Here is a 15,138-nt window from a genome sequence, read left to right as displayed (position 1 = left end):
TACATTATATTTTAAAATCCGATAAGAAGTGGGGAGAGGAAGTTTGAATGAGTGTCCTGTATTTGTATCCGTTATTTATTTATTTATTATGCGGAAAGGAGTTGGAGCCAGAGTTGCTCTGTTTGGAGCCCCGACTTCATAATAAGCGCCGTCGCGTCGTCTGAAAAATATTTAATTCCAAAAGAGCGATTGCGTGCCAAAACGCGACAACTTTCCAGCCAAACAAGTCACCTGACCTGGGAAACATTGAGTCCCAAGCTTATTTCACTGAGACATTTGCTATGGCTCCCTCCATTAGTATTCCTTCTCAATGATTACATGCAGTAAAATTTAACTAGAATTTTTTCAAAAGGCAAATTAAAAAAAAAAAATAAAAGCAAGAAATATTTTCTGTTATCACGATTCTCAAAAATAAACTTTAAACAATGGGGTTGTGTCCTTAAATCAAAAGTATTACTTTTAGTCACTGAAGTTGATAGAATAAGCAAAAAAAAAAAAAAAAAAAAAATTAATTTGAATTTTGACATTTTGAATTCAAATTATGTTTTTCGCAATCACGAGTGTGTGTATGTAGGCGTGTGTGTTTGTGTGTGTGGGGGGGGAGTATGTGTGTTTGTGTGTAGGGGATTCAGTGTGTAGGGGTTTGTGTGTAGGGGGGTGTGTTGTGTGTAGGGGATGAATTTAAGATGTGTATGTGGGTGTAGGCATGTGTGTTAGTGTCTGTATGTATGCATGAATGTGTGAGTAGTTGTGTGTATGTTTTTGTGTGTGTGTGTGTGTATGTGTTTGTAGTTGTGTATGTATGCGCGTGTGTGTAGGACATGGATGCAACCTGGAGACGGCTTTCGCTATAGGAGCAGCATCGAGAGGAGCCGGTCGACGGTGACAGGGTGCGGAGGGTGGCGGTGGGAAAATAAAAAGATAGGACATCAAAACAGTCAAATGAGAACAATAAGCAATCGTGATTGCTCAAAAAAAATCATGGAGCGAGAAAAAACTTTCATTTTTCCAACGCTTAATTTTTAATTAATTTTTTTAAATGTCCGATTTTTCTAACAAGCCGTGGTCTTTATGAAGTCACAAATAATGCACTTTGGCGCATCTGTCTACCGCGTTTCCACGTTATGATAATCAAGAAGCGAATTAAATATTGCGCTCTAGGCTTGCTATCAACCATATCGTTGCCAGTACAAGTGAGTAAAGATGCGAATTCAATATTGCATCAGTGAATGGCATTTCATCATTTGTGATGTCATGTGCAGAAGCGTAAACAATAAAATTGCACCGTTTGAAATAATTTTTAAAAAATATTAAACTTTGTCAAATTATTTAAAAAATGGTTAAATCCTATGAATGTTCTTTCAGATTTTTTTTTTTAAATTTCTTTCGTAAATGACTCTATTGTTCAATAGAAAAATATCTTTCTTTTTCTTTGTCTGAATGAATAAAATCATTTGTAATTTGAAGGAAAAAAATGTAGCTAATTTGTTGTACTAAACGTTTTATTTTTATTTAAATAATTACTTTTTTTGGGGGGGGGGGGGGGCTTGCAAATATGTTACAAATTTAACCCACTTTGAACGTAACAGCCTTCAAAAAAAATTTGGAACCGCTGTTTTAGAGATGTTTTTCGCCTTTTTTTTTGGAGTGGGGTATCATTGCCGAGATAAAATGCAATGCTTGCTGAAGGGCAGTCCTGTAAAGTTGCTTGTCGTTTTTTTTTTTTTTTTTTTTTTTTTGATCCCCTAAAAATAATATTTACGATTTTGAGCCGATATTGATCTATGAGTTCACATCTTGTTTAAAACTGGAACTCTTTCAGGACTTCTTTCATAGATAGCGCCACTAGCACAATTACTTTTAACAACTTGTTTTTCCCATCCACGTAGTATATATATATATATATATATATATATATATATATATATATATATATATATATATATATATATATATATATATATTCTATGAGCTTGGTTTGCAGTAAAAAGTTTAAAATGAGATAAGTTTACAATTTCTTGATTACAACACTCAAAAATTGCAGTTAATCTTAATATCTTTGTGTTTCGGAAAATTCTAAAGCAACCAATAAAATTTGAAGTGAAAATTGAGAGAAGAAAAAAGTAAGCGTTGTAGTATAAGCTAGCGATTTTTAAATTGTTTTTAGCGGAACTCTAGAGTTCCATAGAGAGCACACAAGGATTCCACGAAATTTTCATCTTTTTTTTTTTTTTCAATTGTTGAAATTCGTCATGTAAGGAAAAGAAAAGGTCTGAAAGGAATCTTAGAATTGATTTTTCTGAATAACCAGCAGAGAAAGTATCAAATAGAGTAATTGATAAAAACACATTCATTATCAACACATGATCTTTAACAGTGTTAGTACAAGAAGAAGGTTACGACGCTTTTATTGAAATGACATTTGGTTCCTTCCTTGTATCTGGCAATTTAAAGCTTAATGACCAAGCATCAATCCAAAGAGAGTCATGACCCCTTTGACAAAAAAGACCGAAGAGAGCCTGAAAGTGCGATGTAAGGCTTTTAAGTTAGGAACATTTCTAGGTGAAAGTCATCAATTCACGCATCACTCCCTAATGTCACCAAAGACAAATAAAAACTGCCTTTGTAAGACGTCTATTTCGGAAAATTTCCACAGGACAGCCACTTAAACAACCCCTTCTCCCGTAGCTTGTTAAAAGTAGCCTAAAACTGCCTTTTAGGAACTTAAAGTACAAGCAGTTTTGAATAACTCACCCCCCTCCCCTCACTACCTGTCTAACAACGCCGAAAATGTATTTTATATTTGATGTTAGAAACTAGAACTCTCGAATTTCTCACCTCATTCACTAACTCCCTAAAGATTGGTGGAAATTGCGTTTTGAATCCTTAATGTCGATACATTTACGAGTAGCCCCAAAACCTGCTTCCTTTTCTTAACGTCTCCGTCCAAATGTAGCTTAAAAGCAGGTGTGCCATCCCCCTAAGAGCAAGGGCGAATCCCTAAGTATCGCCAAAACCCCCTCTAAAAATTTCAATCGCCATGATCCCCCCCCCCCCTCCCCCGAGTGGGCACCCTGTTTTTTCGGACTAACTCCGAGCCTCTGACTGTTCTCCTAACGTCATCAAAGATAGTGTAACATGCATTTTCAGTACCATTGCGAAAAATTTCTGTGGAAGGGACCCTGAGCCTACACGTTTACTTTAAAGATTACCTGAAAATTCATTGAACAATTTTCAGGAAAGGACAACTGAACCATTCCCCACCCCTCCCCCAAAAGTCCAAAATTGACTTCAGTTTCGGAAATGATTTCCAAAGAGATCCCTCTCGCTTCCAAATATGACCTAAAATTGCGATTTTAAAATTTCAGTGTCGACAAATTTCTGGATTGAACCATTAAATCTTCCCCTTCACAAAACAGCTCAAAATTGACTCAATTTTTAGAGAAGTTCGGGGGGAGGTTCATAACTTCCCGTTTTCCCAAACCTTAATTTCAATTTTTGAAAATGTCTTCAGGCAGAGTTCTGAAGCCCCCTTCTGCCATAGTAATAACACGTAAAAGTACCGAAAACATTGCTTTTATTTTTTGAATTCCTAAATTCCCCCAATACCCCGCTCCCACCTCCGGTTTCCTCGGGCGTCATCAAAGACAGTCAAAAATTTCTTTTGTCAGGACTTGTAGCTCTTGGTATCTAGTTTTTCATCAAAGCAATAAATTGCATATAAAATAATTTTTCAATACTGAATGTTTCTGATGCTCTATACCTTGATTCTATTTCTGCCTTTTTTTGAAATTAAAACTTCATATAGAAAATGAAAAAAAAAAAAAAAATCCAAAATGCTGTTTTTAATCTTTAATATTGAAGAAACACCAGGGGTTCCACCAAAAACAATAGACTTTAAAAAGGGTCCTACTTATTGAAGATTTTAAGGAATGTTGGTATGAACTGTTACTCGTACAGAGCTGTATGCTGTTGCGGGCAGATTAACTGCAAAGTTTTCATTTTTTAACATTTTTGTCACTAGTGTACGTTTACTTTATTGTACAAGCTTGTTTATTTGGTTTCTGCAGGAAAAAAAAGCACGAAAAAAAGTTTAATGGGGTTGTTTCCTTCAGTCACAAGTAGTACATTTTGTCACTGAAATTGATAGAATAAGCAAGAGAAATAATATGGACCCAGAAAATACTTTCATTTTCCCAACAGTTACTTTTGAATTAGTTTTTAAAATGTTCGATTTTTCAAACAAGGTTGGTCTTGATGACGTCACAAATGATGCTCTTTGGCGCATCTTTATATCGCGGTAATCAAGAAGCGAATTAAAATTGCGCCCTACGTTTGCTATCAACCATATCGTTGCCATTACACGTGAGTAAAGATGCGAATTAAATATTTTGTTCCGTGAATGGCAACACTGAATGGCATTTCATCATTTGTGATGTCATCGGCAGAAGCATAAAGAATGAAAGCGCGCCGATTTAAGTAATTTTTAAAAATATTAAGCTTAAACAAATTATTTAAATGGAAACGACACCATTCCTAAATTTTTCTGTTCTTAGTGTATTGAAACCAAAACGCGTTTTTCCAAATATCTCTAAAACTCATTTCTGTAGATTCTGACGTTTATTTGCCCACGGCAGTACATCGCGTACTTCTTTCAAATATTGAAGTCAAATTTTATTGTTTGCTTTAGAAGTAACTTAAAGAAAAGACATTAAGATTAACTGCAGTTTTGGAGCGTTGTAATCAAGAAATTATGTAGTTATTTTATTTACTGCCTTTTAATGCGAACCAAATTTATAAAAATAGTCCTGAGATTTTAAAAAAAAAACATTTATTCCAAAGTCTTTTCGTTTTGAAATTTATTTGAGGTGAAACTTTTTGAAATTTAAAACATTCTAACTTCATATCTAATTTATTACTTATCGTTATCAAAAGTAAACAAACAAACAAACAAAAAAAAAGAGGGATGGGGAGGATTCACTTCTGTTATAATGTGAATGAATTGCACATAAAGAGAGAACAGTTAATACTACTTTTATTCTACTCAAATATTGTAAGTTTTATGTTCGAATTTAAAAACAATTTTGAAAAAGTATACAATGAAAAAAAGCTTGAGAATCAAAAATTGTTTCGAAAACATCTAGTATTTGAAAAGTTTCAAATGCCCAAAAAAATTCACAAAGCCATACTTGCTTTAGTTGAGCCATGAAATTAGTTCGCTAACTTTAGTAACACACGAAATTAATTTTATAATTACAACTATTTTTCATTGATTTTGAACTCTGTTTTCCCAGGATATTGTGACTTAATTCACGACAAAAGTGAAGCTGAACCTCAACAGACTTATTAGTAGTTTTTAACGTGCAGACAAACTTCAAAGGTTTTTCGATGCAAGGGATGCAAATGACGGAACTTCCCGACGAGTCTATCGGTTACGGTCTATCTCTATCTGAATGAGTGGGGAAAGCAAAAATTTTATGCGTGTAATCTGCTCATTTGAATGTGATTCTACTTAATTTAGAGGCCTTCACATCTTTGTAAAAGCTAGCAGTAAAACTAATAAATGTGCCCCTTTCCGCCTGTAAACTGGATGTTAGCCTTTCCATCTCAACGGTGGTCAGACTGAATGTATAAGTTTAGATTTTTTTCACGAGCCGTCGGTTACTGCTAGCAAATATCGCGGTCCCTTAACGCTCGTTGTAGGCGAACTAGCCTCATGCGGTGCCGGCCTACGGCGGCTCGCACAATACGCCTCTGGTGGGTTGCTATACAACTCTGTACTTTCTTTGGCTTCTCTCAGCGACATCGCCTGCGTGGGTACATCAATTAATAGACTAATGGACAGTGTATTAACTTTTTTTTTTTTTGCGGTGCAGCTCTAGAATCATTCGATTCTGAACCATTCAATAACTTTCGCTTAAAGCTTGCCAGAATGACGAGGAATATTATGGGAAAAAGTGCTCTGGAAAAGGAACAATTGTTTCGAAGAAGAACCGCCAGGAGAAAGAGTTAGGGTTTTAATCGTTTTTAATTAATATGTGCACTATTTACAGTCGCACAGCTATGCCACATAGCTAAACATGTAGCCAAAAAAATTACGAATCTGTCGATGCCTGGTTTGATGTTCAGTTTTTTGTCGTTCACCAGGAGTAGCGATGACATAGATAGTCACATACAACAACTTTTATATATAAAGATTTGACTACAATCCCCTTCCTTTTTTTTTTAAATCTAAGAAGGGGAGGGGAAAGACTTTCCCAAGTAGTCATTAGAAAACGATGGCCTGAATTCCACGCTAAAAATTATGGATTAAGCTTTAAAAACCCCGTTGACCTGACGCCATGTTGTTTTGTTATACATGCCCAATTTCTTCCACCTTGCTATTTAGATCTTTTCTTGAAAATAGCAGTTCTTTAATGAATTCCCAAAGGCCTCCTAGAAGCAAGGTGGTCTGGTGCGCATTTGATCCTCAGACAGCTGAGCAATGAGTCTCCTGAGTTCTCTTAACTCTTCTTCTCCAATCACGATTGGACTTACTCTCAAAGGAGTTATTGCTCTAATTTACATGCAGGCAATAGAGCATGCTTTGGATAATGATTCTAATGTTTTGTCGAAATTTTCTCATATATATATATATTAGGGTGGTCCTTATTTTTGAAGTTGCACATATTTTATGCGACGCCCCCTCAATTTGTTCCATTATACAAATAAATGATCCTTGCAAAATTTGAAGTCAATCCATGAATATTAACACGTGCCCCTAGGGCCTTCTTTTTTGAGTTTTGAAGAAAAAATTGCAGATTTTCTCATTTTTATGTAAAAATATTCTTACGTTTCATATTTACAGTAATTTTGAACCTCAATATATGCTGCTACTTCCAGACTGACCATTATCTCACTTTCATTCTATAAAATTTTACATGTTACTGAGGGTACATGTACACCAATGGCCTTGGGTCAGATATAATGCTCTTCTGAGCTCGTTCCAAACTAAGCGGCTAGGGAACATTTCTTTCCACCAAGATGGACACAAGGGATTCTAAAGTTCATTAGTAAATGGCCTAGGCCGTTAATGAATGATCTTTGACAACAACAAATTGCCTCCTCCTGGCTTTGGGGCTGTTGATTTACAAAATTTCCTGTGTATGTAATAGGTGTGGCAAATAGCGTCACTAGGTTTCAATGTTACAAATATAAGAAATGACAATTATAGTTTTAATTTTCTGTTCTTTAGTTATAAATATACTTAAATGTTTATGCAATTTTTAATTTTTAAAATATAAATTTTAAAAAATCCTCATGTATCGAACATAAAAATATACTATATTTTGCATATCTAAAATATAAATTTTAAAAAATTTCAGATCAGAATAACGTAAAAATCTATTAATTTTCTTCCATTTCAGTACACAATCCAAACCTACTGAACCTTTTTTCTACATCTGGTCTATTACAACGCAAAAAAGCTTGGCAATTATTGATATCTTCTCGCCTTTCATCACTGATCAGACAAATGCTATATTGGGAGTAAAGTTGAAAATTCATTTGTTAACAGTCTATGTAGATGCAGTAAATTTAAATCCAAATGACCTTGTGATCAATCATACATCCCTTAAGAGAGCAAGCAAAAATCTTCGAGAGTAAAAATCAAATTTCATGTATTTAAATTCAGATTTTGTAGTTATTCACTGGGATACAAAGTTACATCCAGATGTAACTGTAAAAAGAATGCCGATAGGCTTACCATGGCAGCTTCAGGTCCAAATGTTGAATAGCTACTCAGAATTCTTGAGATACTTCTTCAGTTGTATATGATATCTTAGATGATTGCTCTTTATTGCTAACTGTTCAAGCTGTAGTGTTTGATACAATGGCTTGCAATACCGGCCGCATAAATGGTGCATGCATTTGTTTAGAGCAAAATCTGAATGGCGGTATATTACATTTGGATTGCCATCATCATGCACCTGAAATCGTACTGCAGAGTGTGTCTCTAAAAAAGTTCTTGCCTTTCTTAGTTCTAGACCCGATATTCCATTATTAAGCATTTTGTGGAGAGATCTTCGCCATTCAGAACTTATAACATTTCAATCAAGTTACACAGACCACTTAAATTCTTAAAGACGAAGTTGATGATATATAATTATTTGTAAGAAGTGGATACTGAGAGAGAACTTTCTCTTTAAGAGAATTCTCTTAACTTGTAATAATATTTCCTGGTGAAGACCCTCGTAGAGGGATATGCTTTCAACACCCTGGAGCTTAATCCTGAGCCAGATGGGTGGCAAAAGGAATTTATTACTTGAATATTCATGTATTTAGGAAACAATTTAATTGACCTTACATGAGGAGAAAACCTTTAAATGCTGTTTTACAGTTAAATGCTGTATGAAGATATAGTTTTTCGCAGCAACCCAATCGAGGCTCCTTTAAATAATATAATTTGCCAAAAATACTAGCAGCGTACAAAATGATAACAAATATGCAGTAGAAGCAGCGATTGGAAAATTCATAAATTACTTGTGGTATTTAGAGGATAAACTAGTAGCTTTGTCTGTATTGGATGAAGGAATTGACTTTGAAGAGAGTAAAAGATTAGTCCAAAAATGTTTGTGATAAGGAAGACGCGTCTGATGACTGTTTAACAAGTTTCAGATAAGAGTAGATGATTTGAAATACTTTCTTAGTAAAGATTGTCCTCTTTATAGAATCAATTACAAATCAATAAAACTGCTTGATAAGTTACAAATACCAAAAGATGTTTTCCTACTTGATCCTGATTTATGGCAAAATGAAGGAAGCTATTTAAAGGGAAGAGAGATCATTAAAATGCTGAAAGTTGTGAATGATACAACTGAAAGAGGAGCACAATATTAATCGAAGAATTTCACAAGCAATTTACCAAATATGAGTCACAAAAGCAATTTATTTTACATTATGTCCAAGGACTATCGGAAAAAAATACACACGATCGAGATACATTGAGAAAAGCGTACGATTAATGTAAAGTTTCTAAAGCATTATTTCACTCTTAATCAATGTAAAATGCTTAGATGATATAAAGTAACTAAAAAAATCAATTTTAATGCTACCTCACTGTAAAAATATTTTGCTAACCTGGGAGAAACGATGAACTGGGTCTGAAGTAAAAACTCGAAGATTTGTGGAAAAATGATCAAAAGTGTTAAACTTCAACGCCCTAGGGGCACGTGTTATTATTGACCGATCAAGTTCAAATTTTGCACACGTTACTTTTTATTATAGTGTCACAAAACTAGGGGGCGTTGCTTGCTGAATTCCGAGAAAAAATTTTCCCATATAAATAAGGACCACCCTAATATATATATATATATATATATATATATATATAATATATATATATATATATATATATATATATATATATATATATATATATATATATATATATATATATATATATATAGGCGGTGTGCCGTTTTAACCTGCGACCTTTATTTTCGCAACCGTTGGTCCTAGATGCATATTTCTAATTGCAAAAATGTTTAAAATCAGATGTGGAGTTCAGACATTGAAAGTTTGAAACAAAAATAAAAATGAGTCAGAAAAAAAACCTTTTTATTCGGGCCCTAGGTCCCCTAATTCATATTTAGTGAAATATTCTCCATTGAAAAATAATTCCAACGCAAAAAGCTTGAAATTAGTGCGACCAATATTTACCGAGATATGAAAGTCAGCTTAAAATGTCAGTAATCCAACGTTATTAAGCACAAAACTTGCAAATGATTGCAGACACGTGTTTCGGTGTTACAAGGAACACCTTTTTCAATGCAAAGAAGTGTGAGCTTTTGGATGAAAAGTCATCCGAGAAAAGCGGAATCTCGGATTCGCTTTCTTTTCTCGGATGACTTTTCATCCAAAAGCTCACACTTCTTTGCATTGAAAAAGGTGTTCCTTGTAACACCGAAACACGTGTCTGCAATCATTTGCAAGTTTTGTGCTTAATAACGTTGGATTACTGACATTTTAATTTTTCAGCACAAAGGTATTTATTCTTTATGAAAGTCAGCGTTTGGTGACTTACACCACTTTTCACTCGCCGTCAATAACACTTTTTGGGGGAAAATATAGAAGTTAACAAGTGTTTAAAATTATGTGTGTGTACATAGAGTGGTTTTTCAAATTGTTCGAGTTTTTTCAGTGTGGTTTTGCGTATCACGGCATAACATTTGCGTTTATTGTTGAATAGCAATGAAAAATATAAATACTTTGTGTTTTTTTTTTTTTTTTTTGACAACCTATCATTCTTCTGACAGGGCGATAAGTTCCAATATCATCTTCTGTATGGTCCCTTAAAACTTTAAACTGGAACATCTCCTTGAATTTTAGTCGCACAAATGTCACGTTTTTTGTGTCAGTAATAGTTTTTAATGGAGATTTTTTTCACTAAATATGTTAGGAAACTTGGGGCCCGTATAAAAAGTTAAATTTTTTATTTTTTGACTCATTTTTATTTTTGCTTTAAACTTTCAATATATTACCCTGCATCTGATTTTGAATATTTTTGCAATTGGAAGTATGCATTTAGAACTAACGTTTGCGAAAATAGAGGCTTTGCGGGTTAAAACGGAACACCCTGTATACAACACTCTATACAAGGTCCGGCTATTAATTTCTAGGACTGACGTAACTGTAGGAGAACGAAAAGCCGGGAAATGGCGCTATTGATTGCATATTAAAGAGCGTTTTCTTGAACATGTGCATTGCAATCGGCGTCATACTAAAGTAAGTGGTTCTCGTGGAAAAGCGCATTTAAACGTAGCTCTCAAATTCCTGTCGTCGAAGTGAAAATGGAGCATAGAATTAACACTACATTTTGCGTCAAATTGGGCACGTCAGCTGCAGAAACATACGAAATGTTGAAACAAGTTCACTTGAACTTTTGAATGGTTTAAACCAGTGCTTCTCAACCTTTTTTACTTTGCGGCACACTTAAGAAATTTCTAGATCAACGGGGCACACTGAACTTAATTTCGCAAATAGTAATATAGAAATGTTTTTGTCATTCACTGGTAAAAAGATCGGGGGGGGGGGGGGACTTTTTTCATATGAATAAAACAATTACAACAAACGTAGTATATTTACATTTATTTAGAAAGCTGAAATATTTCGAATGTATTGAGGTTGATAATGAACAACAAAACTATAGCTATTTACAGAAAATGATATTTCATATGTTTCAAAGCATTTCTGTCAAACATGTCATTAAAGTGCACACTGAAGTTAAACAATTTATCAAATAATGTTTCAAGAAAGAAGCAAGCAAGAAATTAAAGGCATGCACCTAACTCCCGTTTGACACTAATTTTTGCAAAGACGTTTGATGTTCGGCTCTATGCGGGAAAGAGCTAACGAAATTCTTGATCCAGGCTCTTTAGAGATGATCTCTTACTGTTTTTTATAAGTGCGAAAGCAGAGAGGTTGAGTTCGCAAAGTTATGTAGTTGAAAATGGTAGCAGCACATCAATAGCAAGACAAGAGATAGTGAGATACTCATTTTTAACTAGCATCCAAAATTCGTCCAGAGGCACTTCGCTCAACTTAAGTTTAAGAGTACGGTCGCTCTTGAGGTCCATAAATTCTTCTCGCGCCTTCCAAGAAAGGTCTTTAACTGATGCATCCGTAGAAGAAGAGAATGAATCGCGAATCCAGTCATACTGTTCCATATTACTATTCTTGAAATAGTGCTTAAACTTGTCCTGAAGTATGACTAAATGTTCTGCCACCACATTCAGCAGCTTTTCTTCCATGACATTTTCTTCACATACCATGTTGACGGTCCATTTGAACATGTCCAAGGAGCCACGAACTACTTCTCTCCACAGCTGAACTTTTGATTTGAACCCGTTTGACTTGTCCATATATGTAACCCGAATTCTCTCCTTGTCCTTGCATTTTCCGATTCAATTCGTTAATGTTTTCAAAAATGTCAGCCATGTACGCTAGTTTTGCCACCCTGTATTTGTCTTGCAACAAACTGACGTACCGCATTTTGTTTTTTAAAACCAAAAACTGTCGTACCTCGTCCTTCAATTCAAAAAATCTTGATAGTACCTCACCACGCGAAAGCCAGCGAATCTATATGAAGAAGTAGGGAGTGGTGATCTGTCCCTATTCCTTCACAAAGTACGGAGAAAAGCGAGAATTACGCGGCCTCGATTTTATGAAATTCACGATTTTCACGACTTCAGCCAAAGCTGACTTCAGTTCATCTGGTAAGTTTTGCCATATGAGTTTCACGATGGAGGAAACAGTGTATGGTTTTAATTTCTATTTTACTAAGTCTCAGAATCGAGCTTTGAGAAACTACGATAAAAGGAAATTACTATCGGAACTGGAAAAAGGGAAAACAAAAGCTAAATCTGGGGCTAAAATTCCTGGGGGAGAGGACGATACTCCCGTTTGCAAAAGATTTAGAAAACATTCTGTATAATTAGTTGTTTTCGTGGAAATTAAAATCCGTTTTTAAAAACTGAAAGTAATAGGATCACAAGAAGTTTAAAAGAGGTGGGGCAGCAAATCCCGCCTCTCCTCTTGTCGGGTATGTCTTATTGCACATGATCGACGGGTGAATTGAGAAGTTACAAAATGATACAAACTCTATTCGATCGTAACTTTAAACTAGGTCAAGGCTCTTTTTGTATAACTACGAAAATACCGCGGCACACCAGGTTCCTTGTCGCGGCGCACCAGTGTGCCGCGGCACACCGGTTGCGAAGCCCTGGTTTAAACAGACGGGCGCAAAAGCGTCGATGATGATCCACACACAGGTCGGCCGCAGTTCGTACGCACGCTGGAAGCAATTGAAAAAGTTCGCATTATGGTGACAACAGGAATTGAAGAGCTACGTTTTTAATGCGCCTTTCCGCGAGAACCACTTACTTCAGAATGAGGCCCATTGCACTGCGCATGAAAACGCTGTTCGATATATAACTATTAGCGCCATCTTCCGGCATTTCGTTCTCTTACAGTTACGTCAGTCCTAGAAATTAATAGCCGGTCCTTGTATTTATACAGGGTGAGTTTGATCGAATGTGCCACACGAAAAAGGGTGATAGAAGAGCCCAAGCGGAGCATAGAACGACCCATTATCGTGTCCAATCCTTAACCGAGTTCTGGTAGATATAAAGAAAATGAGGAAAAAAAAAAAAAAAAAAAAAACACACAAAACTCTGACAAAACGATCGATTTCTGAGATTCCTGTAGGACCTACACCCAAAATAAGTTTGGAAAGAGCAGACTAAATCCTCCAAATGACACTTCTCCCATCAAGATAGTCACATTTTACAGTGAGCTACAAGCTTTGTAACATTGGATACACTTAGAATTGAAATGGTGCCCAAGTTTTCAATCGACATTTTCAAAATAACTGTATGAGCTACAATCGGGAAAATCTAACAAAAACCGGCCCATTTCACAAGCTTTCAGATGATACAACAACCAATCATATTGGGCTTTAAGTTCAGCAGAAATTCAGGCATTTGTTTGATACAGTGTAAAAATCTGCATTCGTTGAAAAAGGAAAATCAGCGAAGAGTCGCACTTTTCTGTTTTAAATTTTCTTTTTCACATAAGCATGTTGCGTACTTTGTTTAAGAAAATGATATCTTTGTATCAGAGTAATAATTTTGACATTTTAATAAGTGAAAAAATACAAGAGATAACAATAAGTAAAAATAAAAGAAGTATTACTTCCCCGTGCTTTTCACAAAGGAAAAATCCATAATAAAAAGTTACACTAACATCAGTTACATTCAAACAATCTTCAAAATTTACGATAGATGCTGAAATTGGTCGTCACCACACCTGATACATGCCCTTGCTTTTTTGAGAACGGAAACAACCGTTGCTCTAAGTGAAATTTCATTTCTTAGTTTCACTACTGTTCCATCAAGCCGGTTGCTCAATTCCTGCAAACTGGCTAATTAGGCTTTGTAAACTTCTTAATTTAAGAATCTCCAAACAAAGAAATCCACTGGAGTCAGGTCTGGTGGTCTAGGTGGGCAAGAAATGAGGACCGTACGACCAATCCTTTAGGGATACTGTTCAGTCATAAAATCCCGAATGGCATTTGAAGAATGTGTAGGGGCTCCATCGCGGTGGAAAATGATTTCCGCTCTTTCTGAAACAGGAATAGCTTCTAGTAAGCTAGGCAAAAGATGTTCAATGAACTGTACATATGTGTTTCCTGTTAGGCTACTTCCAAATACATACGGACCAATCAAATGATCTCCGATTACGCCGAACCAAACGTATCAGCTGAATCGAGTTTGGAACGATGAGCTTCGGGTTTAAAAAGGATTACGTTCAGTATATTGGCCCCAGTTATGCAATTTTATGATGCCCCCCCCCCCTCTAGTGAACAACGACTCATCTGTCCACAGTATCTTTCTTAGACAATGGTGTTCTTCATTGTCTCGGGATTGTAGCCATCTGCAAAATGTTACCCGCTTTTCAAAATCTGAATTGCGCAATTCTTGCACTAGTGTGAAAGAGTAAGGATGATTTTTTTTTGGTGCAATGTTTTCATAACTTTACTTTGTGAAAGTCCACCCTCCCTAGCAATCGTGCGTGAACTCACACTTGGGTTTTCCACTACTCGGTCCAGCACATACTGCTCAACATCGGCAGAACAGTGATACTGGTAACTTTCCTGGTTCGGAGAGAGTGGAAATCATCTTCCAACACGATGGAGCCCCTACACATTCTTCAAATGCCATTCGGCATTTTCTGACTGAATAGTATCCCCAATGGGTTTCTTCTTTGGCCACCTAAGCCACCAGACCTGACTCCAGTGGACTTCTTTGTTTGGGGATTCTTAAAACTAGAAGTTTACAAAGCAGAGTTAGACAGTTTGTAGGAACTGAGCAACCAGCTTGATGGAACAGTAGTGAAACTAAGAAATGAAATTTCACTTAGAGCAACGGTTGTTTCCGTTCTCAAAAAAGCAAGGGCATGTATCAGGTGTGGTGACGACCAATTTCAGCATCTATCGTAATTTTTGAAGATTGTTTGAATGTACTCATTGATGTTAGAGTGTAACTTTTTTTTATTGATTTTTCCTTTGTGAAAAGCACGGGAAAGTAATGCTTCTTTTAT

This window comes from Uloborus diversus, chromosome 9 (assembly GCF_026930045.1).
Source record: "Uloborus diversus isolate 005 chromosome 9, Udiv.v.3.1, whole genome shotgun sequence".
NCBI lineage: Eukaryota > Metazoa > Arthropoda > Arachnida > Araneae > Uloboridae > Uloborus > Uloborus diversus.
Note: the sequence above shows the minus strand (reverse complement) of the source record.